The sequence below is a fragment of the Amblyomma americanum genome, chromosome 1, assembly GCF_052857255.1.
Source record: "Amblyomma americanum isolate KBUSLIRL-KWMA chromosome 1, ASM5285725v1, whole genome shotgun sequence".
Taxonomy (NCBI): domain Eukaryota; kingdom Metazoa; phylum Arthropoda; class Arachnida; order Ixodida; family Ixodidae; genus Amblyomma; species Amblyomma americanum.
Genome location: NC_135497.1, coordinates 199,305,080 through 199,331,360, shown reverse-complemented (window position 1 = coordinate 199,331,360; position 26,281 = coordinate 199,305,080). Strand labels below are relative to the sequence as shown.

The 26,281-nt window shown below is 50.2% G+C and overlaps 1 protein-coding gene across 1 annotated transcript in view; it reads left to right on the top strand.

Annotated features, from left to right (window-relative positions):
* The first annotated feature begins 22,612 nt into the window (after positions 1-22,612).
* LOC144114489 (putative G-protein coupled receptor B0563.6) overlaps positions 22,613-26,281 on the top strand; it is a 140,814-nt gene continuing 137,145 nt past the window's right edge. The window contains exon 1 of the mRNA XM_077648258.1: positions 22,613-23,504. The gene's annotated coding sequence lies outside the window, so the exon portion shown is untranslated. The remainder of the gene's footprint in view (positions 23,505-26,281) is intronic.

Below are 26,281 nucleotides of genomic sequence, written 5' to 3'. Positions count from 1 at the left end.
AAAGCGTGTTGAGGATATGTAGTGATGCTGCGGTAATTAAAGAAATAAAACCAAACATAAACATGCTAATCAATTTGTCGGAAATAAAACACAATCAAAAGGGGCTTCGCCGTATTGAAACAAATGGTGTGTATGTGTATGTAATGGGAAATAATGGCGTAGTAGGTCGTTCAATGTAAACTAGACAGCTATTGGTGATTGGTAGTCGATAATTTTGATTCTTCATTGGTAATTGGTAAAGTGATCGGTAATTTTTATTATCATCTATGAACGAGACCGTAATGTATTGTGGATTGGTAATCAGTTAAAGATGACAAAGAAAAGGAATAAAAAGACAAAAGAAGAAGGAAAAGGCGCTATTGAAGCTACTCTTCAGGCCAAGCCAAAGCGTTCTCCTAACTTTTTAAACAGTACAAGCCTGCTCTCCTCTTGTTAATATCGAAAGCTAATAGCGCGAACATTATTTGCTCCACATGTGTCTTCCGCGTCGTTTGAAATGTGGCGCTAGAAACCAGACAGCGAGATAGAACACAGGCATCTGCACCGGGCTCTGTAACGGCGACGTTTCAAAGCGAAGATTTTCATTGCACATTATAGTTAAAGGGTTGGCATTACGCAGCTGGCCAAAGTTAGCACGTGGTTATACTGCAATGCACGCAGCTCCTTGTAGTTTGTAGTGCCGCAGAAGTTTCTCCAAGCCGACGCATGTGTGCACGCCGCACAAAATAACCGCGCACTACACTACCAGGCAAATTTTCGCCCACTTGAGACGAAAACACTGACGGTAATGAGCGACGTCCGAACCAACGCCTAAATTTGAATGAATGAATGAATGAACTTTATTTCCTCGTCATAGCGAGTGGAGACTGGGACTAAAGGTACCAATGACCTGACGAAAGGTCCCAGCCCCCTACAGTAAACAGTTTGGACAGCAGTGATAAGAGAAGGAAATACATAGAAATGGCAAAAGTACGGAATTTACGCAAGTACAAACATATTACCCTTGTAATGCGCACTACACAGCCACAATGCACACATAGCACAACTGCACTGTATATATTCATTTTGTGAACGGATGTACGTACATACAAACAAACAGAAATGGAACAGAATGACATTGATCAAGAAAAGGAAACAACATCGGCTAGTAGCAATGCGGTTAACTCTTTTTTGAAAGTACCCACTGGAGCGCTAAAGTCTAACAGTTCCTCTACTTTGTTTAATATTTCAGTTGACTGATATAAAAATGTTTGCTTTCCATAATTTGTTCTTGTTTTCGGCTTGTGTCGGATGTTTCGCCGTAGTAGGTGCCAAGATGTATCTGTATTGAATGTTTTAGAGAATAATTTTTGTTTGTGTACTGTAAGCAGAAGCATCTTATAATAAATATTGTCTGCGCGAAGAAGTGAATAACGCTAGAATAATGAAGCGGTTGCAAGATCTGCATAATGACCATGGTAACTGCTGTATATACGAAGAATGCGTTTTTGTAAAAGAATTAGCTTGTTGTAGTTGGTTGTTGTTCCTCCCCATACCAAGATCTCATAGCAGAGCTTTGAATAAAAAAGGGCATTGTATAACTGTTTGAGCCAAAGAGGAATTAGGTGGGCTATTCTTTTAATAATACCTACGGATTTATGAAGATCATTGCATAACCTGCTTATGCAATGATACTCGTTAGGACTGGTGCTTGGGCGAGTTGGTATGCCAAGTTCAAGAAGAACAGCGCGAAAAGACAAGGACCACAGGATGATACACAAAGACAAGCGCTGTGGTCCTTGTCTTTTCGCGCTGTTCTTCTTGAACATGGCATACCAACTCGCCCAAGCATCAGTCCTAACGAGCTTCATTTCTAGTACATCGGGCTCTATTAACTGTTAGTCAATCCACCCTTGTGTTCTTGTTACCTACGTCGCCTTTGCTCAGCGCTTGTCTTTGTGTATCATCCTGTGGTCCTTGTCTTTTCGCGCTGTTCTTCTTGAACATGCAATGATACTCCACGACAAATGTTCATCACACCATACACCTAAGAATTTTTGTTCCTTAACGCGGGTAATTTCTGTGTCATTAAAATATAAGTTGTCACTATGCATGTTTTTGTTACGAGGCCTGAATAAAATGTATGTTGTTTTTGCTGTATTGAGTTCTAGGCTGGTTTTGCTCAGCTATTCTGACAGACGATTCAGATTAGTATTCGCGCAGAGGGCAAGTTCGGAAATGTCATTGGATGTAAAAAAATACATTGGTATCATCGGCATACATTGCCATGTCTGGTGAGTCAGGTATTCGTACAATGTCGTTTACGTATATAAGGAACAATAGTGGGCCCAGTTTTGAGCCCTGAGGTACACCTTTTGTTAAAGGCAAAATGTCAGAAGAAATAGTTTGCCTGAACAAATTGGCTTCGATTCGTTAAATAACTTTTGATTAAATCACCAGCAATGCCACGTATCCCGTAGATTTCTAATTTTTGTAATAGTATTTTATGATCAATTGAGTCGAAAGCCTTTCTTAAGTCTAAAAAAAGTCCGAGTATAACGTGTTGTTTTTCAATGTTTGCAATTATTTTATCTTTAATGCTAAGAAGGGCTTGTTCGGCCGACTTATTTTTTTGAAAGCCATATTGGCAGTTTGAGATCCCATCGAGCTTAACGAAAAATCACCACAGCCTGTCAAATATCACACTTTCAAAAAGCTTTGAGTATATATTTGAGGCAGATATTGGTCGGTAATTTGAGACTAGATCCTTCGCGCCGTCTTTGTGGATTGGTGTCACTCGCGCAGTTTATAAGGCCTCTGGAAAAATTCCTGAATATATTGACATGTTAACAATGTAAGCTAGAACTTCACTTATCTCGTTTGAGACTCACTTAATCGGCTACTACCGATTTCCGTCGGGTCCGGGCGAGGCAGTACTTTTCAGTTTGTCTATTAAATTCCGTTTCTCTGCACTATCTGTGGGCTGCATGAAGATAGTGCTAGTCACAGGTATGATATCGATTGCATGATCCACACTTTCATTACCTGCTTTTGAAGCACAAGATCCAGCTTGCAGGAAACTTTAGTTCATGCTTGTTACTTGGCTTTTGTTCAGATACGGTGTTTGTGACCTGATACTTGACTTCCTACTCGTTATTCTATTCACAGGGTCCCATATCAGTGTCGGTTCAGTGCGTATGTCCGAGAACAGTTGTTCGTAGTACTCTTTTTTAGCTCTTTTCAGTTTGCTTTGAAGTTGGTTCCTGAATTTTTTAAAATCTGCAAACGGTTCTTGAGCCCTTGTTTTTACAAAAGGTGATACATCGCATTTTTTTTATGTCATTATATAGATGACAGTTACGCGCATTAAAACGACGACGTGACAGAGCTAGACTTTCCCACGCACTCCCTGGTGCCGATTCTTGCCATTTTCAGCGCCAAACTTCAGGCAGGGCTGAGAACGAGATAAAAACGTGCTGGCGCTGGCTAAACGATAAAAGAATAGCTGCATTTGTTGACAGATTATCATTACAAGTAGTGGCTGAAGCTTTGCTTTTGAAATTCTACGCTCCCGATTCATGACAGCGTCACCGGTCTCGAGCTAGTACGCATAGCAGGCGGCGCAACAGCGACACCGAGCCAATATGGCGACCGGAAGCCGCAGCCGTGGTGTTGCCAGACAGCCAAGCAGTTTCGCGTATTGTCTTTATTGTTTTAAATAATCATGCGGACTTCAGACTGGTGTGTAACAGAGTTATTAATGCAAATCGATGCCACTAGTGTATAGGGTGACTGCACGAGAAGTCGAAACTGCTTAAATATTTTATATTTGCAATTTTATTGCTTTTTTACACATGCGCCTACTGTATTCAATAGGCCAGTAGTGAATTTAGTTTTCTGAGAAGGCGAACATTTCGGGAGAAAAAAAATACTAATGACGTCGTTCTGAGGCAGCGTTTTCGCGCACTGAGCTGTTTCGCAACTTCGCAATGAAGTACGGATCGAGATATACAGCCCAAGGTGGTTATACTTCACAGGCTAAAAATTAAAGGAACACTGAGGAGAAATTGAAGTTGGCTTGTATGGTTAGAATACCAGCTCCTGATCGCAAAAACACCACTCTTACTGGAAACAAAGCTCTTGTAACGTAGAAAATAGCAAGAACCAAAATACAGGTATCGCCGCCACGGGCCAATCTCGCAAGTACGAGCGTGATGACGTCATAGGATAAGGGACGCCACCTTGGAGGAATTTTCCTCACTCCATGGATGCCACGAATATCTGAGGCTGACAAAAAAAGGTTGCGAGGTTCAATATTGAAGTAAGTTTTGTTTTGAAACCAATAGTGCACTTTTATCGCACAAGTAAACAGACAAAAGACAACCTGAATGTTGAAAGCAAAGAAAACTGATGCTTTGTGGAGCCACAGGCGCCCAAGAGAGTTTCGGTTTGTTATGGCGCTTCGCGTCTATGAGCTTTGTGTGCCCCGTGGTTGTGTTTTTGACGCGCCTCGATTCGCAAGCGCCGAACAGCAGAGCCACTCCAATTGCCGCTTCAAATGCTAGTTAACCTTTGAAGAAGCCTGTGAAGGCTAATCAGATGATCGCCAGGGTTGATGAAAAACTATGATGGCACGATTGTAGGTGGTCGTACATGGCAGTTAGCAGCATAAAAAGCACTTTTCTCTGCGTACGCTCGCCCGGCGAAACGTTCCCAGCTGTGCCATTCAACTTCGAGCTACTTAACGGAAATATTTTATTAGGGACGGGAGACAAGATACAAGGCAGTTAAAAAAAGAAATATGGAACCTGCAGAAACCATGACTCCGCTCTCCTCCAACTCGTTTGTTTGCGGCTCCATTCAATAGCTTCGGCAGTGGCACGGAGCTGTTCTCTTCGAGCTCTCTGCTAATTTAATCCATTCACAGTGCACATCTGAAGGTACATGCAAGTGGGCGAGAGAGCCCGATCCAGTGGACCCCGTGCCTCCGGAAACGCGCGGAACTCGTTGAAGCGTCGTGCGTCGGCTCTACTTTCAATCCGCCAACTTTAAACGCGAGCGCCCTTGAGCACCCATCTTTTTTTTATGGCAGAATAAATAAATAAATAATTAAATAACCTGGCCCTTACAACCGTGGGAAACCTCCTCGACGCCGCCTGCTGCACCGTGCAACCGCGCCGCTCAAGGAATAACAATCCGTTGGCCCCAAAGCTCCGGCCAGCCTCCGATGGGCGCGACGCGCCGAGCTTGTCCTGGCCCCTCGCGACTCCCCGCACTAGGGTTATGACATTTAATTTGCAGCGGCTGCTCACTGAGGAAGGGAGAAACGACCCGCCGGCGCCTAACCTAACCGTGCTCCCTCAAAAGAATCGCACGCTCTGTGGGGCTGAGGTCGCTGAAATGCAGGCGGGAGTTTTTACGAGAACTTCGTCGTCGGATTCTGGGACGGGATCCATCGTAACGCTGGCAAGACGCCGGTGCAAACGTAAACGAAGCGCTGGTAGCGATCCCCGTTAAATGCCTTCAACATGCGGCGGCGGTAGCTTTCATTTCGGCTGCTGCTAGACCGCACCGCTAGCGGCCAGAAATCACGGAGTCTGCGTTTACGTTACATTTCACGTCACTCCATCCTGCGACGTCATAAGAGGGCACCCAGTATGAATGGGAGGGCCGGAAAACTTTTTAAACTTCCAATCCAAATTTTATTGAAATAAATGCATTTTTTGCTCCCAGACAAGCGGCAGCAAAGCCATGAAATGCCGAACTCTCAGATTTTGCTAACAAAAAAATGATAGAGTTCTCCTCACTGTCCCTTTAAGGCGAGAAAGAGTATGTCGGCATTCTATTCGTCGTTGTCAGGAAGTCACTGGTTTCAAGAAGAAATTTAAAAATACACCGCAAGTCTGAAGTGAAGCTATATATTTATTTTTTTTTGCTCTTATGACTATGAGGCACGCCTAAAAATTTAATGAATAGATAAGCGTCTAGGCGATAGAAGAGTGTACCGACTTTCGTTGTTATTTATGAAAGAGAAGCATAAGAAACATTGTCCCAAATGTGACATTTTCGGATATAGTAGTTGCTTCCAAAATTCTTAAAAAAAAACATTATTTTTCCAAAAATTTCCTAAACAAGTGAGTAGAAGGAAACGAAAAAGAATGCGACAGAACACATTGCATTGTTTTATTTCGTATAATGTTATCAAAGCTGAAACCTCTAACTTCTCGAACATCGGAAAAAGCTTCTCAATGAAGGTTTTTATATATAACATTTTCCCTAATATTTTCGGTCTCGTGGCCGCAATGTCGAAACGTGAAATATTTTTCACAACGCGAAGCAATACCTAGACAGTTGAGCGCCTTGGCATTGTATGGAGCATGTTCGGCGTTGTAACACACATTTTCCTTGACATCTTGAAACAATATCAGCTTCGAAATGAGGTTGCATACCTTTACAGGCTGTTCATAAATCTACTGGCCACCTATGATTGAACGGACGATTTTATTGGTGAAATGTGGAAGGGCATAATTTTATGAATGCTTTGTTTACATGTGTTTCTACAGACCGCTTTCCCCCCGCATCTAAAACGTGCATAACTTCGGCAAGCATATTCGTTCTTTTTTTAAATACATCGCATTAAAATGACGTTTCATACTTCTACATTATTCTCTTGGATGTACTCGGCTTTTGCTGATGAAGGACAACCTGACAGGTGCACTGTGAAATCTGAAAATACTTTAAAAACTTCTGTTTACATACCTGCCTGTTTCACCCGTATTTTTAACCAGAGCCCGACCGCAATGCAGTTCCCGGATTCGCTTGGCAGCCACGGGCCGGCTCTCAGGAAGCAAAGCCATCGCTGCAGCTTCTCGTTTTTTTTTTGTTTTTTTATTGCATGGACAAACTGCTGACAGCGCGGTTCAGGTGTCCAACGATATATGAGACAGATACTGCGCCATTTCCTTTCCCCCAAAACCAATTGTTATTATTAATATTATTATTATTATTATTATTATTATTATTATTATTATTATTATTATTATTATTATTATTATTATTATTATTATTATTATTATTATTATTATTATTATTATTATTATTAAACTACTGAGGACGAAGAACTCGGTCTACTCATGCCTAAAATAACCGGGCCGCATAATACGACACCGTGATTCCCCCGCAGAACACCTCAGACATAAACATAAAAAGTTTTGGAGGCACACACACGCGTCAGGAAAGGGTAACTAGCGAGGGGGTTATTCTTGCGCCGCATGTGCTCCCCGCATCAAAGCGCACTTCGCCCTGAGCAGAGGCTTCGTTGAGCGTGCTTGCTCGATTTGGCGGTGCATCATACTTCGCTTCCGCAGACTGAATAGAACACAATGAGATCACAAAGCACAACACATTTTTTTTCCAGCGGGCAAAACACTTATACTGTGTGGTGTCATCTCGGTGTCCTTCTTAGGAGTCCACTATAACATGCCCAAGAAGTACATAGCATCCCGACACTGACGGGAGTTCAATGAGCTTGTCACGAATGTCTTCTTGGCGTGAAGCGCATGCTTTCACAGGCAAACTCGACATGTGATGCTTAAAAAAGAATGTTTTTGCGGCAGATATAATGCACTTTCGCTTAAGACATTTGAATAGACGGATATCAAGAAACCCCATGTATAAGGCTGCCGGTACAACGGTACAGGCAATAAAGCGTCCACCGATAGACAAATAAAGAACTTGTGCTCTGAAAATGAAACTTCAGTGCCATTCTAACCTTTGGTGGTGCCAAGAAAACAATTTTCCTGCAAGCAAAGCGGCGACAGGGGCTAGTTGGCTGTACACATGGAGTTCGACTAGCGCGCTGCAGTGAGACACTTCACGATAGCTAAGGCGGCAAAAATGAAAAGCAGCGATCTGTAATGGAGGAGTTCGTTTTAGTACCATTGGGCGTCGTGCAGCGTTTCACTGGGAGCGCGCTAATCGTACACCTTTTTCCTGAGTACGGAGCTTCGTTATCCTTCTTCGCACAAAACTTCCGTCGTGCCAGCCATGTCCAACATTCTTGACCAAAGCCTTGAATATTGAAATATTGTAACGTATTATTATGTAAATATTGCAGGTAATGGTCCAATTTTCTGATGTGTAGCAAGTATTTCTTATAAAGGTTTTCCAATGCCCGCATAGAGCAGTTAAGACTGCCTTAGAAAACCAATGGGGAACGGTTTTGATGATAGTAATAACAAGAATAGCCAAAAATGCAAGCCTGCTGACGAGAGATCTGGGGATATATTGAATGTTACAGTGAAATCTCACAATATATTTAAAAATTGAGTTCATAATCTCGTTTAAGTTCAAAAATGCTTTTGTTCACAATTGCTGGGTATGTCAGCTAGCAGGGCCGCGACAAGGCATAGCGGGAAGGCCCAACGGCTCGTAATTTAGAGCGACATCGTTTCACGCCCACAGTGCTCTGCTACCAGGCAGTACGAGCAGCAAGCCCAACACAGAAACCAAGAAAAATTCGCTCTAACTATCGTATCAAGAAGTTGGAAACCAACGTCTCCTTCAAATAAAGTCATTACGCAGCGATCATCATATAGTTGGGTGAAGCTACCCGCATTTCTTCAGTGTCATGGTACAGTGTTCGCTACCGCTCACAAAACCTCACATGAAGCACCATTTGTGTAAATGACGATATTTTCTTTTCTGTCTTCTACGGTGTTTCACAAGCGAAACAAGAAAAGCTCGAAGAAAGTCGTTTTTTGGCGAAATACTCTTTAACCCCCAATTTTTGTAGACAAACCAGCAAAAAGCGGAAACCTCGCACAGAATACAAGTAAAGGATTCTCCACATACCGTGTTCAATGTTTGAAATCAGTCGCCTCGTTCAAGTACAGTAATTACTGCAGGGTCGTTATCAGCTGAATTGCGCTCGGAGCAATAGCAGTATTTTTTTAGTGCCGTGATATAGTGTCGGGCTACGACTCATAGGACCGGGGTTGAAACTGACTGCAGTCGTGAAACCTGTGATTGTCTTGCCTTTTTTTCTATAGTTTGTTTAACGTACGGTCCAAGGCATGCCAGAAGGAACTGAGTCACGACTGCAGTTAGATAATAACTCGCTCGAGCAACCTTTTCTTGCTGTAGAGTCACGTGTACTTACTCATGCTGGTTCAACGATTGCAGTTGCACTGCTTGGCACTTCATCGCGTGAGCGCTGCTGCTGAGAAATATGTTGTGGCTTACAATTGTACTCGACATGTCACACCAACTTCGCTTCAGTGCTGTGTTCTGATGACGAACAGCCTCGTTTATCTGGAGGCCAATGGAACGGAGAAAATAGGAAAGAGCCTAGGAGCTCCGCGGTACGTGCTGCTTGTGCATACATCGTCGATTGCTTCTAAGCACATTCGCGGAGGAGTCTATTATCGTCTTGGACTGTGAGTGTGAAAGAAATGAGTACAGTGGTGAGCAGCCTTGTCTAGAGCGCGCCGGCGGTGCTGTGCGGGGCAAGTCAGCAAGTCATTGTGAACAAGGCCCCCGTAAGCCGGGGCCGAAACTTTAACGATTGGTCGGCGCTTGAAGATTTTCCGCCAAGTCAGCGCTATCTAAGGTTATGGTTTCGGTTATGCTTCCCGCGCGCATGCGCAGCAAAAACAGAGGGATGCCTGCTCATCGTTTCCTTTTCCAATCCCCGCCTTGCGATTTCGTTTCGGGCCGCGGTGGCCGCGCTGCCTGCATTTGTGACCCTGTGACGGTTTCCAGGGCGTCACCATGCCGCCATGTCCCACGAGTGTAACGAGACGGCCAGGCAAGCAAGCGCGAGTGATAGCGGATGATCGTGCGTTTCTGTGACGGTTGCCAGGGCGTCACCATGCCGCCGTGTCTCACGAGTGTAACGAGACGGCCAGGCAAGCAAGCGCGAGTGATAGCGGATGATCGTGCGTTTCTGTGACGGTTGCCAGGGCGTCGCCATGCCGCCGTGTCTCACGAGTGTAACGAGACGGTTCGGCAAGCAAGCGCGAGTGATAGCGGATGATCGTGCGTTTCTGTGACGGTTGCCAGGGCGTCGCCATGCAGCCGTGTCTCACGAGTGTAACGAGCCGGCCAGGCAAGCAAGCGCGAGTGATAGCGGATGATCGTGCGTTTCTGTGACGGTTGCCAGGGCGTCACCATGCCGCCGTGTCTCACGAGTGTAACGAGACGGCCAGGCAAGCAAGCGCGAGTGATAGCGGATGATCGTGCGTTTCTGTGACGGTTGCCAGGGCGTCACCATGCCGCCGTGTCTCACGAGTGTAACGAGACGGCCAGGCAAGCAAGCGCGAGTGATAGCGGATGATCGTGCGTTTCAGTGACGGTTGCCAGGGCGTCACCATGCCGCCGTGTCTCACGAGTGTAACGAGACGGTCAGGCAAGCAAGCGCGAGTGATAGCGGATGATCGTGCGTTTCTGTGACGGTTGCCAGGGCGTCGCCACGCCGCCGTGTCTCACGAGTGTAACGAGACGGCCAGGAAAGCAAGCGCGAGTGATAGCGGATGATCGTGCGTTTCTGTGACGGTTGCCAGGGCGTCACCACGCCGCCGTGTCTCACGAGTGTAACGAGAGGGCTATGCATGCAAGCGCGAGTGATAGCGGATGATCGTGCGTTTCTGTGACGGTTGCCAGGGCGTCACCATGCCGCCGTGTCTCACGAGTGTAACGAGACGGCCAGGCAAGCAAGCGCGAGTGATAGCGGATGATCGTGCGTTTCTGTGACGGTTGCCAGGGCGTCACCACGCCGCCGTGTCTCACGAGTGTAACGAGACGGCCAGGCAAGCAAGCGCGAGTGATAGCGGATGATCGTGCGTTTCTGTGACGGTTGCCAGGGCGTCGCCATGCAGCCGTGTCTCACGAGTGTAACGAGACGGCCAGGCAAGCAAGCGCGAGTGATAGCGGATGATCGTGCGTTTCTGTGACGGTTGCCAGGGCGTCACCATGCCGCCGTGTCTCACGAGTGTAACGAGACGGCCAGGCAAGCAAGCGCGAGTGATAGCGGATGATCGTGCGTTTCTGTGACGGTTGCCAGGGCGTCACCATGCCGCCGTGTCTCACGAGTGTAACGAGACGGCCAGGCAAGCAAGCGCGAGTGATAGCGGATGATCGTGCGTTTCAGTGACGGTTGCCAGGGCGTCACCATGCCGCCGTGTCTCACGAGTGTAACGAGACGGCCAGGCAAGCAAGCGCGAGTGATAGCGGATGATCGTGCGTTTCTGTGACGGTTGCCAGGGCGTCGCCACGCCGCCGTGTCTCACGAGTGTAACGAGACGGCCAGGAAAGCAAGCGCGAGTGATAGCGGATGATCGTGCGTTTCTGTGACGGTTGCCAGGGCGTCACCACGCCGCCGTGTCTCACGAGTGTAACGAGAGGGCTATGCATGCAAGCGCGAGTGATAGCGGATGATCGTGCGTTTCTGTGACGGTTGCCAGGGCGTCACCATGCCGCCGTGTCTCACGAGTGTAACGAGACGGCCAGGCAAGCAAGCGCGAGTGATAGCGGATGATCGTGCGTTTCTGTGACGGTTGCCAGGGCGTCACCACGCCGCCGTGTCTCACGAGTGTAACGAGACGGCCAGGCAAGCAAGCGCGAGTGATAGCGGATGATCGTGCGTTTCTGTGACGGTTGCTAGGGCGTCACCATGCCGCCGTGTCTCACGAGTGTAACGACACGGCCAGGCAAGCAAGCGCGAGTGATAGCGGAAGATCGTGCGTTTCTTTCACGGTTACCAAGGCGTCACCATGCCGCCGAGTCTCACGAGTGTAACGAGAGGGCCATGCATGCAAGCGGGAGTGATAGCGGATGATCGTGCGTTTCTGTGACGGTTGCCAGGGCGTCGCCATGCAGCCGTGTCTCACGAGTGTAACGAGACGGCCAGGCAAGCAAGCGCGAGTGATAGCGGATGATCGTGCGTTTCTGTGACGGTTGCCAGGGCGTCACCATGCCGCCGTGTCTCACGAGTGTAACGAGACGGCCAGGCAAGCAAGCGCGAGTGATAGCGGATGATCGTGCGTTTCTGTGACGGTTGCCAGGGCGTCACCATGCCGCCGTGTCTCACGAGTGTAACGAGACGGCCAGGCAAGCAAGCGCGAGTGATAGCGGATGATCGTGCGTTTCAGTGACGGTTGCCAGGGCGTCACCATGCCGCCGTGTCTCACGAGTGTAACGAGACGGCCAGGCAAGCAAGCGCGAGTGATAGCGGATGATCGTGCGTTTCTGTGACGGTTGCCAGGGCGTCGCCACGCCGCCGTGTCTCACGAGTGTAACGAGACGGCCAGGAAAGCAAGCGCGAGTGATAGCGGATGATCGTGCGTTTCTGTGACGGTTGCCAGGGCGTCACCACGCCGCCGTGTCTCACGAGTGTAACGAGAGGGCTATGCATGCAAGCGCGAGTGATAGCGGATGATCGTGCGTTTCTGTGACGGTTGCCAGGGCGTCACCATGCCGCCGTGTCTCACGAGTGTAACGAGACGGCCAGGCAAGCAAGCGCGAGTGATAGCGGATGATCGTGCGTTTCTGTGACGGTTGCCAGGGCGTCACCACGCCGCCGTGTCTCACGAGTGTAACGAGACGGCCAGGCAAGCAAGCGCGAGTGATAGCGGATGATCGTGCGTTTCTGTGACGGTTGCTAGGGCGTCACCATGCCGCCGTGTCTCACGAGTGTAACGACACGGCCAGACAAGCAAGCGCGAGTGATAGCGGAAGATCGTGCGTTTCTTTCACGGTTACCAAGGCGTCACCATGCCGCCGAGTCTCACGAGTGTAACGAGAGGGCCATGCATGCAAGCGGGAGTGATAGCGGATGATCGTGCGTTTCTGTGACGGTTGCTAGGGCGTCACCATGCCGCCGTGTCTCACGAGTGTAACGAGACGGCCAGGCAAGCAAGCGCGAGTGATAGCGGATGATCGTGCGTTTCTGTGACGGTTGCCAGGGCGTCACCACGCCGCCGTGTCTCACGACTGTAACGAGACGGCCAGGCAAACAAGCGCGAGTGATAGCGGATGATCGTGCGTTTCTGTGACGGTTACCAGGGCGTCACCATGCCGCCGTGTCTCACGTGTGTAACGAGACGGCCAGGCAAGCAAGCGCGAGTGATAGCGGATGATCGTGCGTTTCTGTAACGGTTGCCAGGGCGTCACCATGCCGCCGTGTCTCACGAGTGTAACGAGACGGCCAGGCATGCAAGCGCGAGTGATAGCGGATGATCGTGCGTTTCTGTGACGGTTGCCAGGGCGTCACCATGCCGCCGTGTCTCACGAGTGTAACGAGACGGCCAGGCAAGCAAGCGCGAGTGATAGCGGATGATCGTGCGTTTCTGTGACGGTTGCCAAGGCGTCACCATGCCGCCGTGTCTCACGAGTGTAACGAGAGGGCTATGCATGCAAGCGCGAGTGATAGCGGATGATCGTGCGTTTCTGTGACGGTTGCCAGGGCTCACCACGCCGCCGTGTCTCAACAGTGTAACGAGACGGCCAGGCAAGCAAGAGCGAGTCATAGCGGATGATTGTGCGTTTCTGTGACGGTTGCCAGGGCGTCACCATGCCGCCGTGTCTCACGAGTGTAACGAGACGGCCAGGCATGCAAGCGCGAGTGATAGCGGATGATCGTGCGTTTCTGTGACGGTTGCCAGGGCGTCACCATGCCGCCGTGTCTCACGAGTGTAACGAGACAGCCAGGAAAGCAAGCGCGAGTGATAGCGGATGATCGTGCGTTTCTGTGACGGTTTCCAGGGCGTCACCATTTCGCCGTGTCTCACGAGTGTAACGAGACGGCCAGGCAAGCAAGCGCGAGTGATAGCGGATGATCGTGCGTTTCTGTGACGGTTGCCAGGGCGTCGCCATGCCGCCGTGTCTCACGAGTGTAACGAGACGGGCAGGCAAGCAAGCGCAAGTGATAGCGGATGATCGTGCGTTTCTGTGACGGTTGCCAGGGCGTCACCATGTCGCCGTGTCTCACGAGTGTAACGAGACGGCCAGGCAAGCAAGCGCGAGTGATAGCGGATGATCGTGCGTTTCTGTGACGATTGCCAAGGCGTCACCATGCCGCCGTGTCTCACGAGTGTAACGAGAGGGCTCTGCATGCAAGCGCGAGTGATAGCGGATGATCGTGCGTTTCTTTGACGGTTGCCAGGGCGCCGCCATGCCGCCATGTCTCACGAGTGTAACGAGACGGCCAGGCAAGCAAGCGCGAGTGATAGCGGATGATCGTGCGTTTCTGTGACGGTTGCCAGGGCGTCACCACGCCGCCGTGTCTCACGAGTGTAACGAGAGGGCTATGCAGCAAGCGCGAGTGATAGCGGATGATCGTGCGTTTCTGTGACGGTTGCCAGGGCGTCATCATGCCACCGTGTCTCACGAGTGTAACGAGACGGCCAGGCATGCAAGTGCGAGTGATAGCGGATGATCGTGCGTTTCTGTGACGGTTGCCAGGGCGTCACCATGCCGCCGTTACTCACGAGTGTAACGAGACGGCCAGGCATGCAAGCGTGAGTTATAGCGGATGATCGTGCGTTTCTTTGATGGTTGCTAGGGCGTCGCCATGCCGCCGTGTCTCACGAGTGTAACGAGACTTCCAGGCAAGCAAGCGCGAGTGATAGCGGATGATCGTGCGTTTCTGTGACGGTTGCCAGGGCGTCACCATGCTGCCGTGTCTCGCGAGTGTAACGAGACGGCCAGGCAAGCAAGCGCGAGTGATAGCGGATGATCGTGCGTTTCTGTGACGGTTGCCAGGGCGTCACCATGCCGCCGTGTCTCACGAGTGTAACGAGACGGCCAGGCAAGCAAGCGCGAGTGATAGCGGATGATCGTGCGTTTCAGTGACGGTTGCCAGGGCGTCACCATGCCGCCGTGTCTCACGAGTGTAACGAGACGGCCAGGCAAGCAAGCGCGAGTGATAGCGGATGATCGTGCGTTTCTGTGACGGTTGCCAGGGCGTCGCCACGCCGCCGTGTCTCACGAGTGTAACGAGACGGCCAGGAAAGCAAGCGCGAGTGATAGCGGATGATCGTGCGTTTCTGTGACGGTTGCCAGGGCGTCACCACGCCGCCGTGTCTCACGAGTGTAACGAGAGGGCTATGCATGCAAGCGCGAGTGATAGCGGATGATCGTGCGTTTCTGTGACGGTTGCCAGGGCGTCACCATGCCGCCGTGTCTCACGAGTGTAACGAGACGGCCAGGCAAGCAAGCGCGAGTGATAGCGGATGATCGTGCGTTTCTGTGACGGTTGCCAGGGCGTCACCACGCCGCCGTGTCTCACGAGTGTAACGAGACGGCCAGGCAAGCAAGCGCGAGTGATAGCGGATGATCGTGCGTTTCTGTGACGGTTGCTAGGGCGTCACCATGCCGCCGTGTCTCACGAGTGTAACGACACGGCCAGGCAAGCAAGCGCGAGTGATAGCGGAAGATCGTGCGTTTCTTTCACGGTTACCAAGGCGTCACCATGCCGCCGAGTCTCACGAGTGTAACGAGAGGGCCATGCATGCAAGCGGGAGTGATAGCGGATGATCGTGCGTTTCTGTGACGGTTGCCAGGGCGTCGCCATGCAGCCGTGTCTCACGAGTGTAACGAGACGGCCAGGCAAGCAAGCGCGAGTGATAGCGGATGATCGTGCGTTTCTGTGACGGTTGCCAGGGCGTCACCATGCCGCCGTGTCTCACGAGTGTAACGAGACGGCCAGGCAAGCAAGCGCGAGTGATAGCGGATGATCGTGCGTTTCTGTGACGGTTGCCAGGGCGTCACCATGCCGCCGTGTCTCACGAGTGTAACGAGACGGCCAGGCAAGCAAGCGCGAGTGATAGCGGATGATCGTGCGTTTCAGTGACGGTTGCCAGGGCGTCACCATGCCGCCGTGTCTCACGAGTGTAACGAGACGGCCAGGCAAGCAAGCGCGAGTGATAGCGGATGATCGTGCGTTTCTGTGACGGTTGCCAGGGCGTCGCCACGCCGCCGTGTCTCACGAGTGTAACGAGACGGCCAGGAAAGCAAGCGCGAGTGATAGCGGATGATCGTGCGTTTCTGTGACGGTTGCCAGGACGTCACCACGCCGCCGTGTCTCACGAGTGTAACGAGAGGGCTATGCATGCAAGCGCGAGTGATAGCGGATGATCGTGCGTTTCTGTGACGGTTGCCAGGGCGTCACCATGCCGCCGTGTCTCACGAGTGTAACGAGACGGCCAGGCAAGCAAGCGCGAGTGATAGCGGATGATCGTGCGTTTCTGTGACGGTTGCCAGGGCGTCACCACGCCGCCGTGTCTCACGAGTGTAACGAGACGGCCAGGCAAGCAAGCGCGAGTGATAGCGGATGATCGTGCGTTTCTGTGACGGTTGCTAGGGCGTCACCATGCCGCCGTGTCTCACGAGTGTAACGACACGGCCAGGCAAGCAAGCGCGAGTGATAGCGGAAGATCGTGCGTTTCTTTCACGGTTACCAAGGCGTCACCATGCCGCCGAGTCTCACGAGTGTAACGAGAGGGCCATGCATGCAAGCGGGAGTGATAGCGGATGATCGTGCGTTTCTGTGACGGTTGCTAGGGCGTCACCATGCCGCCGTGTCTCACGAGTGTAACGAGACGGCCAGGCAAGCAAGCGCGAGTGATAGCGGATGATCGTGCGTTTCTGTGACGGTTGCCAGGGCGTCACCACGCCGCCGTGTCTCACGACTGTAACGAGACGGCCAGGCAAACAAGCGCGAGTGATAGCGGATGATCGTGCGTTTCTGTGACGGTTACCAGGGCGTCACCATGCCGCCGTGTCTCACGTGTGTAACGAGACGGCCAGGCAAGCAAGCGCGAGTGATAGCGGATGATCGTGCGTTTCTGTAACGGTTGCCAGGGCGTCACCATGCCGCCGTGTCTCACGAGTGTAAGGAGACGGCCAGGCATGCAAGCGCGAGTGATAGCGGATGATCGTGCGTTTCTGTGACGGTTGCCAGGGCGTCACCATGCCGCCGTGTCTCACGAGTGTAACGAGACGGCCAGGCAAGCAAGCGCGAGTGATAGCGGATGATCGTGCGTTTCTGTGACGGTTGCCAAGGCGTCACCATGCCGCCGTGTCTCACGAGTGTAACGAGAGGGCTATGCATGCAAGCGCGAGTGATAGCGGATGATCGTGCGTTTCTGTGACGGTTGCCAGGGCTCACCACGCCGCCGTGTCTCAACAGTGTAACGAGACGGCCAGGCAAGCAAGAGCGAGTCATAGCGGATGATTGTGCGTTTCTGTGACGGTTGCCAGGGCGTCACCATGCCGCCGTGTCTCACGAGTGTAACGAGACGGCCAGGCATGCAAGCGCGAGTGATAGCGGATGATCGTGCGTTTCTGTGACGGTTGCCAGGGCGTCACCATGCCGCCGTGTCTCACGAGTGTAACGAGACAGCCAGGAAAGCAAGCGCGAGTGATAGCGGATGATCGTGCGTTTCTGTGACGGTTTCCAGGGCGTCACCATTTCGCCGTGTCTCACGAGTGTAACGAGACGGCCAGGCAAGCAAGCGCGAGTGATAGCGGATGATCGTGCGTTTCTGTGACGGTTGCCAGGGCGTCGCCATGCCGCCGTGTCTCACGAGTGTAACGAGACGGGCAGGCAAGCAAGCGCAAGTGATAGCGGATGATCGTGCGTTTCTGTGACGGTTGCCAGGGCGTCACCATGTCGCCGTGTCTCACGAGTGTAACGAGACGGCCAGGCAAGCAAGCGCGAGTGATAGCGGATGATCGTGCGTTTCTGTGACGATTGCCAAGGCGTCACCATGCCGCCGTGTCTCACGAGTGTAACGAGAGGGCTCTGCATGCAAGCGCGAGTGATAGCGGATGATCGTGCGTTTCTTTGACGGTTGCCAGGGCGTCGCCATGCCGCCATGTCTCACGAGTGTAACGAGACGGCCAGGCAAGCAAGCGCGAGTGATAGCGGATGATCGTGCGTTTCTGTGACGGTTGCCAGGGCGTCACCACGCCGCCGTGTCTCACGAGTGTAACGAGAGGGCTATGCAGCAAGCGCGAGTGATAGCGGATGATCGTGCGTTTCTGTGACGGTTGCCAGGGCGTCATCATGCCACCGTGTCTCACGAGTGTAACGAGACGGCCAGGCATGCAAGTGCGAGTGATAGCGGATGATCGTGCGTTTCTGTGACGGTTGCCAGGGCGTCACCATGCCGCCGTGTCTCACGAGTGTAACGAGACGGCCAGGCATGCAAGCGTGAGTTATAGCGGATGATCGTGCGTTTCTTTGATGGTTGCTAGGGCGTCGCCATGCCGCCGTGTCTCACGAGTGTAACGAGACTTCCAGGCAAGCAAGCGCGAGTGATAGCGGATGATCGTGCGTTTCTGTGACGGTTGCCAGGGCGTCACCATGCTGCCGTGTCTCGCGAGTGTAACGAGACGGCCAGGCAAGCAAGCGCAAGTGATAGCGGATGATCGTGCGTTTCTGTGACGGTTTCCAGGGCGTCACCATTTCGCCCTGTCTCACGAGTGTAACGAGACGGCCAGGCAAGCAAGCGCGAGTGATAGCGGATGATCGTGCGTTTCTGTGACGGTTGCCAGGGCGTCGCCATGCCGCCGTGTCTCACGAGTGTAACGAGACGGTTCGGCAAGCAAGCGCGAGTGATAGCGGATGATCGTGCGTTTCTGTGACGGTTGCCAGGGCGTCGCCATGCAGCCGTGTCTCACGAGTGTAACGAGACGGCCAGGCAAGCAAGCGCGAGTGATAGCGGATGATCGTGCGTTTCTGTGACGGTTGCCAGGGCGTCACCATGCCGCCGTGTCTCACGAGTGTAACGAGACGGCCAGGCAAGCAAGCGCGAGTGATAGCGGATGATCGTGCGTTTCTGTGACGGTTGCCAGGGCGTCACCACGCCGCCGTGTCTCACGAGTGTAACGAGAGGGCTATGCATGCAAGCGCGAGTGATAGCGGATGATCGTGCGTTTCTTTGATGGTTGCTAGGGCGTCGCCATGCCGCCGTGTCTCACGAGTGTAACGAGACTTCCAGGCAAGCAAGCGCGAGTGATAGCGGATGATCGTGCGTTTCTGTGACGGTTGCCAGGGCGTCACCATGCTGCCGTGTCTCGCGAGTGTAACGAGACGGCCAGGCAAGCAAGCGCAAGTGATAGCGGATGATCGTGCGTTTCTGCAAACAAGTCCTAGATCTGTACGGATGTAAATGCGATGTCCCTTGTAGCTGATAGCACGGCGCAAAGACATGCCTGAAAAGAGCAATACGCCTGAAACGCATGGTGCGTGGTGGTAAAGCGGTAACCTGCTAAGAAGATCAAATCAGACACGAGACAGCCAACTAGGCCCAATTCTCGCACACTTTACCTGGCGCATGTTTGAAACGCGCGATCACCCAATATCTCTTGCGCTTGATTATGAAAAAAGGAAAACCCGCTATCACTTGCACTTGCATGCATAACCGCCTCATATTTCACGCGGAACGCTTTGGTTTTCCGGCCGCTGTTACACATCATTCAGTGCGGCCCTGGCGGCGTGAAGCGCAAGCACTGAGCGGAAATGATACCGAGAGCCCACGAGGAGGCACTTTATTGTGTTCGCGCATGCGCACGGGGCGCACAACTCAAAACCCAGAGCTTAACGTTAGATGGCGCTGACTTGCTCCGCAGAGCACCGTCGGCGCGCTCTAGACAGGGCTGCTCACCACTGTACTCCAAATGAACGAAGAATAAATATTGATGCATGCATGGAGTCTTAACTCCAGACATAAAAGGGGTAGACGAAGGCTATAACATGCTTCTTAAAAAAATCAAGGGAAGAGGAAACTCACAGTTGCAGTAATCATGAGATTGGTGCAAGGAGGATTCTTGAAGAAAAATTTTTCTTTAATTTTTACGGGGTTTCTTTCATTTCCGCAAAAGCTGTTGCGTCGCTAGGATGGAGGTTGGGGCGGAAGAAAGGCGGAGTGAAGTAGGGAAAGGAAAGATGGAGAGGAGGGGCGCACTGCAATAGCACCCCTAGCGGTATAACATTTAAAGCCCATGACGGGAGCAAGAGGCTCTAACGCTCGCGCATCAGTACCGCTGCCCTCGAAGCGAGCCAAATCGAGAAAGGAAGGGAGAGGAAGAGTGGCAGACGGACGGACGGACGGACGGACGGACGGACGGACGGACGGACGGACGGACGGATGGATGGATGGATGGATGGATGGATGGATGGATGGATGGATGGATGGATGGATGGATGGATGGATGGATGGATGGATGGATGGATGGATGGATGGTCAATTGCATCTCCTTTATATCCCGGTGGTGATAATCCTCATCTAGCTATTATTTTATAGCCGATTCAATTTCTTTGGATAAAATGATAATTTTCTTCTTCCCCATATAAACGACTCTCTAGCACTTCCTCATGGAGGCGCGCAGCAATAGCGCCTATTGATGAAACGCTAAATTGGAAAGATGCATTTAAAAGCCGTTTATTAAAAGCGAATCTGAAAAAAAAATTAAAATCAAACTGCTGATGCAGAAATGATGCTAGACATTTTATAAGTCAGTAAATCGTTTAAAACACTATCTCGAGGGTTATTTCACTCGTCATGCACCCACCCAATACTAGGAACCGAGGCAGATGAATGTCACCAGGTTCCGTGCTCTCATCGATACTATTCAATCTAGCCATGCGCGAAACTGCCAGGCAAATTCAAAGTATTGATGACATTTAATACACTATCTACGCTGACTATATAACAACCTGCACCTACAAACGCTTGCTCGGTGAGACCGAAGAAAGGTTACAGAAACCCCCAATATTATGGTTAGGTGCTACGCCTGTGTATGGTTACTTGTCTTTTTTTTTCATGATAGCGAAGGCAGCGATACCTGTAGATGCTCATAGCTTTCCCGATATGCGCGGTCGCAACTTGTTCCTCGCGTAACAGGCAACGTTTATACACTTCGTAATATTAGTTTCTTCCAACAGGAAAAGTATTGTGGCTCTTCTGCAGTCCTGCGCGGAGATCTTTCGACGTGATGCTGTCTTTCTGGACGCTTTTTTTTTCAGCCTAAATTGCATGCGAAGACATACACACATACAACAACTGGGCCCAATGACACGATCGGTTAATGAAGTGAATATTTGCATTATTCTGTGTTAACCACATAAAAATGTCAGACCTCTGGAATTCCACTCATAGAAAGCAAAACCTATAAAGCTTCGCCGAGAAAATATACCGAACAAAAATGAACATGTAAGGATATAGGAAACATTCCTGAAGGAACTGGGAGATTTCGCCTTCTTTCAACTAAAGTACTGGCTTCACTGAAGTCAGGAACTAACATTTGCACAGTCAAGCTACTTATGCAGATACAAAATAGTGAGAAACGGTAAGTACACAGGGTGACAAGAACGCTTGATTTGTAAGAATTTCGATTTCAAAAATGTGGCTGCGACACCGGGTCGAATATTCAATAAAACAAATATAGCGAATGAAGTAAGTTCGTTACCAGCTCAATAATTTTGCTTGGCAAGCGCAGTCTTTATAACCAAAAAAGAATAGAAATCAGAAAATTTCCCAGAGGGTGCAGCTCTTTCTGCTGTGGCAACACAAGCTTTTGTGTTTCGAGGAAGGCTTGATAGACTTGGTAGAGTTAACTCACAGTGGTAGTTTGTCCACGTCGATGCGAGAGTCAAGTGAGACTCAAATTTCGTAACTCGCTTCCAGTCGACCGGCGGCACAGATCGTGACTGATGCCGAGATCGAGTTATTCGGTAGGTATCCCGAAAGCAAAGAAACGACGAGACCTACGTCCAGAAATAAGGTATCCCAGTTAACCTTCAGGTTTAGAAGGTTTTACGGCTCAAAGTGGCTTAGCCTATGAGCGACGCCGTAGTGGACGGCTCCGGATAATTTCGACCACCTAGGTCTCTAGCATGCACTGACATCGAACAGTACACGGGCCCCTGCCATTTTGCCTCCATCGAAATGCGACCACAGTGGTTGGGATCGAACTCGCATCTTTCGTATCAGCGGCCGAGCACCATAACCACTGAGCCGCCGCGGCGGCGAATTAATATTCAGAAGTTGTGATATTAATACACAAAAGGTTTTAAAGCTAAAGGGATCGGCCCACGCGGACCTTTCTTGAAAGCACTTGGTCGTTGAAACGCCGGTATTCAGAGATAAGCTGTTGCCAAGCGCCCGTATTTTTTAAAAAGCCCTGTCGCATGCTAGCGAGTTTAGTTACTGATGCTCGTTTCCACATGTCTCACAGCAAGTAGAGTACACACACACGCAAGCACCCACGCACGCACACACACACACGCACACACACACGCGCGCGCGCGCACACACTTAAATTGTTTGTGGGAGCCCTACGAGCTAACAACTGCAGATCTAGGCGAAACTCGCCATGGTCCTCTCACGAACGCGATCATTCAAACAGGGCCACATTCGTGGCGAACTTTCCTGTCTTCGTTGTGTGACGGGGCAGAGTGGCTGCTCAGTGGTGAGGAGAGCGACGAGGGGAGAAATGGGGAGAAATGGGAGAAACCACTCCTTCCTTAAGTTGAGGAAGGAGTGGGGGAAGAGCGGCGGGGGAGAAGGAGTCGTGGCGGCGACACCGTCGCCTCCCGGATGCGCCTCATCGCCGCGAGGGGCAGCATCCCGCACCGTTAGAAACCGGCGCGGGCCGAGGCTCGCGTCAGTCGCGCCTGGGGAACTCGGAGCGCGAGCGTCAGCAGCTCCGGCGTCTTGTGGCGACGGCCGTGCTTCGGGGTTGCTTCTGTGCAACGCCTGCTTCCCTCGTCGGCCAACCTGCAGTGAAACGGCCGGCCGGTAGGGTGAACTTTCCCGCGCTGTACCCAAGACAGCCCCACCTGTCGCGTCCTCTCAATGCCGAGACAAACTTCCTGCACATCTCTCCTGAAGAGAAAAGTTTTGGATGCGCGACGAACTTGAGCGAACTCAACAGGAAGTGAGTGCGGTTGCACCTGCTCTTGACTCCTAAAGGTGTCGGAGGCCGTGGTGCCCTTTTAAAGAACTGCTTCGCTAGAACTTTGTTATTCTACAGCGGCACTCGGCGCAGCCGTGTTGATGTAATCTTCTCCTTGGCAACCAAGTCGTCGACGCTTCTTCTACGTCCAGTTAATAGCCAAGCGGAATCAGAATCCGCTTCACTTGTGTATCATATGCCGGCGCTTCTGACGCCAAACTCATTCAAGGCTCTGAAGTAACCCATGATTGCGCTGTTACGGAACCTGCTTGGTAAATACTCCCGTTTTCTCAATCCCTAGACTTCTTCCCTACTCACCCGTTGTGACCTGTGGTTGTATTGTATTTTGGCGGTTGAGGGATTGAGTACGAACTGCGAGCAACTATTGTAAACACAGTTTTCCTGACAATAACACGCAACGAACTGTTCTCAACGAGTCGACGTGTTTCGAGTGCGGCGGTACGTCTTCCCTGGTTCCCTCTCAGCCGAACTGTACGCCGCTTCTTCTGCATCAACAAACATTCGCCTGTTTATTCGTGTCTTCACGTCCCGCTTTCCAAAAGGTGAGCTTTACATATTGCTTCTGACACCACTCTATGGGAAAAATAAAATGTGCGGGCACTCACGTACGGGCTACGGTAAAATAGTCTGTTGACATGCTTACAGCGTTAGTTAACAGTTATGCTATGCAGTCTTATATTTATGCCCTGTGATTTAATTGAACTTTCTATCGTAGCAACGGGTCTACTATGTTTTTGGAAAGCTAGCTGAAGAACTAACCAACGGGATAGTTCTTCATCTACTTTCATCAGTCACTTCATTTCCTTCTTCCTACAAGAGTTTTTTTTTTGTTCTGATGCGGGGAAAAACGTTACTAAAATAATTACGTGCATTTACTGTCGAGGTCGCTTGAATTCGTAATACATACAAAAATAAATGAGCGCCAAAGATGTTTTTTGCCCCCCAAAAAAAGAGCCCGAAGTCTTAATTACAAAGAATTCTTGGCTTGCTGGAAGAGATGTCCTTGTTGCGCAATTGGCATCACTGACGCGCTTTAAATTAAAATGACATGAATGATACATTTTAGAAGGCCGGGAAAATCATGACAAGGACAACAGCCTTTGTTATTCCTTGCACACGGGTAACATAACTGCAACCGTAATATTGATATGCTTCAGGTGAATGGGGTCGAAAATTGAGATTTCCTCTATTTTCTTATTTCTTGGAAACATTGACAACGGCAGCGATGTCATAGATATCGAGTTGGGGTGCGAAGTCTGGCCTCAAATGGGTTTCTTCCTGTGCACGGTTCTCCCCTCCACAAAGATGTTTCTGAGGTCTTATCTCTTCTTCAGCGTGACGAGCTTCCGCGATAAATAACTCGGTTAGCGATAACAGAACACCAGTCTATCGCGTCACCTGTTTATTTTCCATTGCCTTCAGTTACACAACAGGCTTCATTTCTTAAACGTAGGCCAAGGCATATGGCCTATCACTCCTAAAGGCACGGCGTGCTTCCGAGTCGCCGTTAGCAGCGATGCTGAAAGATTTCTTTCGCAATTTAATTTTGCTAAAGCCAGCCGAGTGACTTCATAACAGGAACGGAAGGGCGACTTCGTCAGTTATTTGAGCCTCTCGCTGGAATGCGGTTCTCGCTCGCTTTCTTTTCACGGCGTGCAGCGCAAAGACTTATCAAGGGCTTGCTTTTGTCGTTCTACAACTTGCCTCTTTAGGCAAGTCTAAGATTTAGAAAATTCCTGTAAATTTATTCCTTTCGCAGGGCAAAGAACCAAAGTGAACTGTAAATTATCAATAAGCGTCGACAAAGAACAGTGCGTTGCGTGCGGAGTAATCCCGCTGTGGAGCTGTTCGCAAAAACCTGATGATCTCTTCACGTTATTATACCAACCACTAGTGGGGCTTCCAGGGCGGCCAAGTGACCATGCGCCACATTGCTCGCGTTCATTTTCCGCCAGAAGTTTGCGCTGGATTGTGTAAACAACTGAGTATCCAAAGCAAAAGTAGGCTTGTTTGGATATTTTTTGCAGCAAATTTTTTTTGTGCGCGCATGTGCGATTCGTCTCTTCTCTTGCTTCGAAAGAAAAAAAGGATGAAGGACGGAAATTTGTAAACTGAGCTAGAAACCGGAGAAAACAGTTTCAGCCAAAATTAGAGGTTCTTGAAATTGTTCCCGCCACCTTTCATTTTGTTTTGTTCTTTTGTGGCCGTCTGTAAAAACTACTGGGTCTTCTTTCTTATTATTATTATTATACTCTCGCCAATCCACTGCTGACGCGGAGCTTCCAGCGTGCATATGTAATATATGCATTTAATAAAATTAGATGTCTGCTATAGTCGCACAAGTAGTGACGAAACCGTACGAAAACGAAGCTCGTCATATTGGGTGCCCCCTTTTGAAACTCCAGAAACAAAGCCAGCTGCAATGGAGAAAGCCGTGCACAGATTACTTGAATCGCGCTAAAAACCTTCTTTATATAATTTGCAAGTCAGTTTGTACGCGTTTTCAATTGTGACGAAATTTTCATTGTAGCAGGAGGCACGGCTCACGAATTCGTAAAATGCCGGTTGCCAAGCAGTCGGCCAGGATGACGAACGCCTTTCCAAAGGCATATGTCGCCGACCGACCGCTTCACTTCGCGTTGAAGCCTCTGCCGCACTCGTTTCCGGTACTTTCAAAAAGAAATGGCTTCCTGAGATGAAAGACCAGCAGGCCAGATGCTGCAACAGACGGGAAACAAAAATAGCCGCGCCCTGCATAAATTTAAAACGCTGAATTTCCATTCTCTTGGCTCGTCTAAGGATATAGAGGACGACGACAAAATGATTATTTTTTCTTACTTGAAATTCTATCGCTTCCACTTTCGTTATCACTTTTGTTTTTTTTATGTTCAATTTTCTGAAAGCTTTTTTGTATTGTGGGTGGTTCCCGCAGCCCACCACAGTGTCTCTCTGTCTTCTCTTACCCCAATGCCTGCGTTATATCCCAAGTCTGTAGACTCCAACTTTTACGTCACTATTCATTATTCCATCTACGAGAATGCCTAGGAAAATGAACCATCCTGCATGAAGCAGTATCCATGAGTAGACGACTGTAGTTGTGGCTGCGGCTAGGCCCACGAGTGGTTTGATTTCCTAAAAGCTAGACTCCATTCTCTTTCTTGTGGTTGTTCACCTCAGCAGACATGGCACATACCCAGGTTTGGGGATTGGCCATGGTTTAGTGGCGAATGTCGAGGTAAAGAGAGGAATTAAGCGGAAATGTTGAAAACAAGTCTATAATATTTTGGAAAAAATCAAACAATTTTGAGGAACAAGAGAA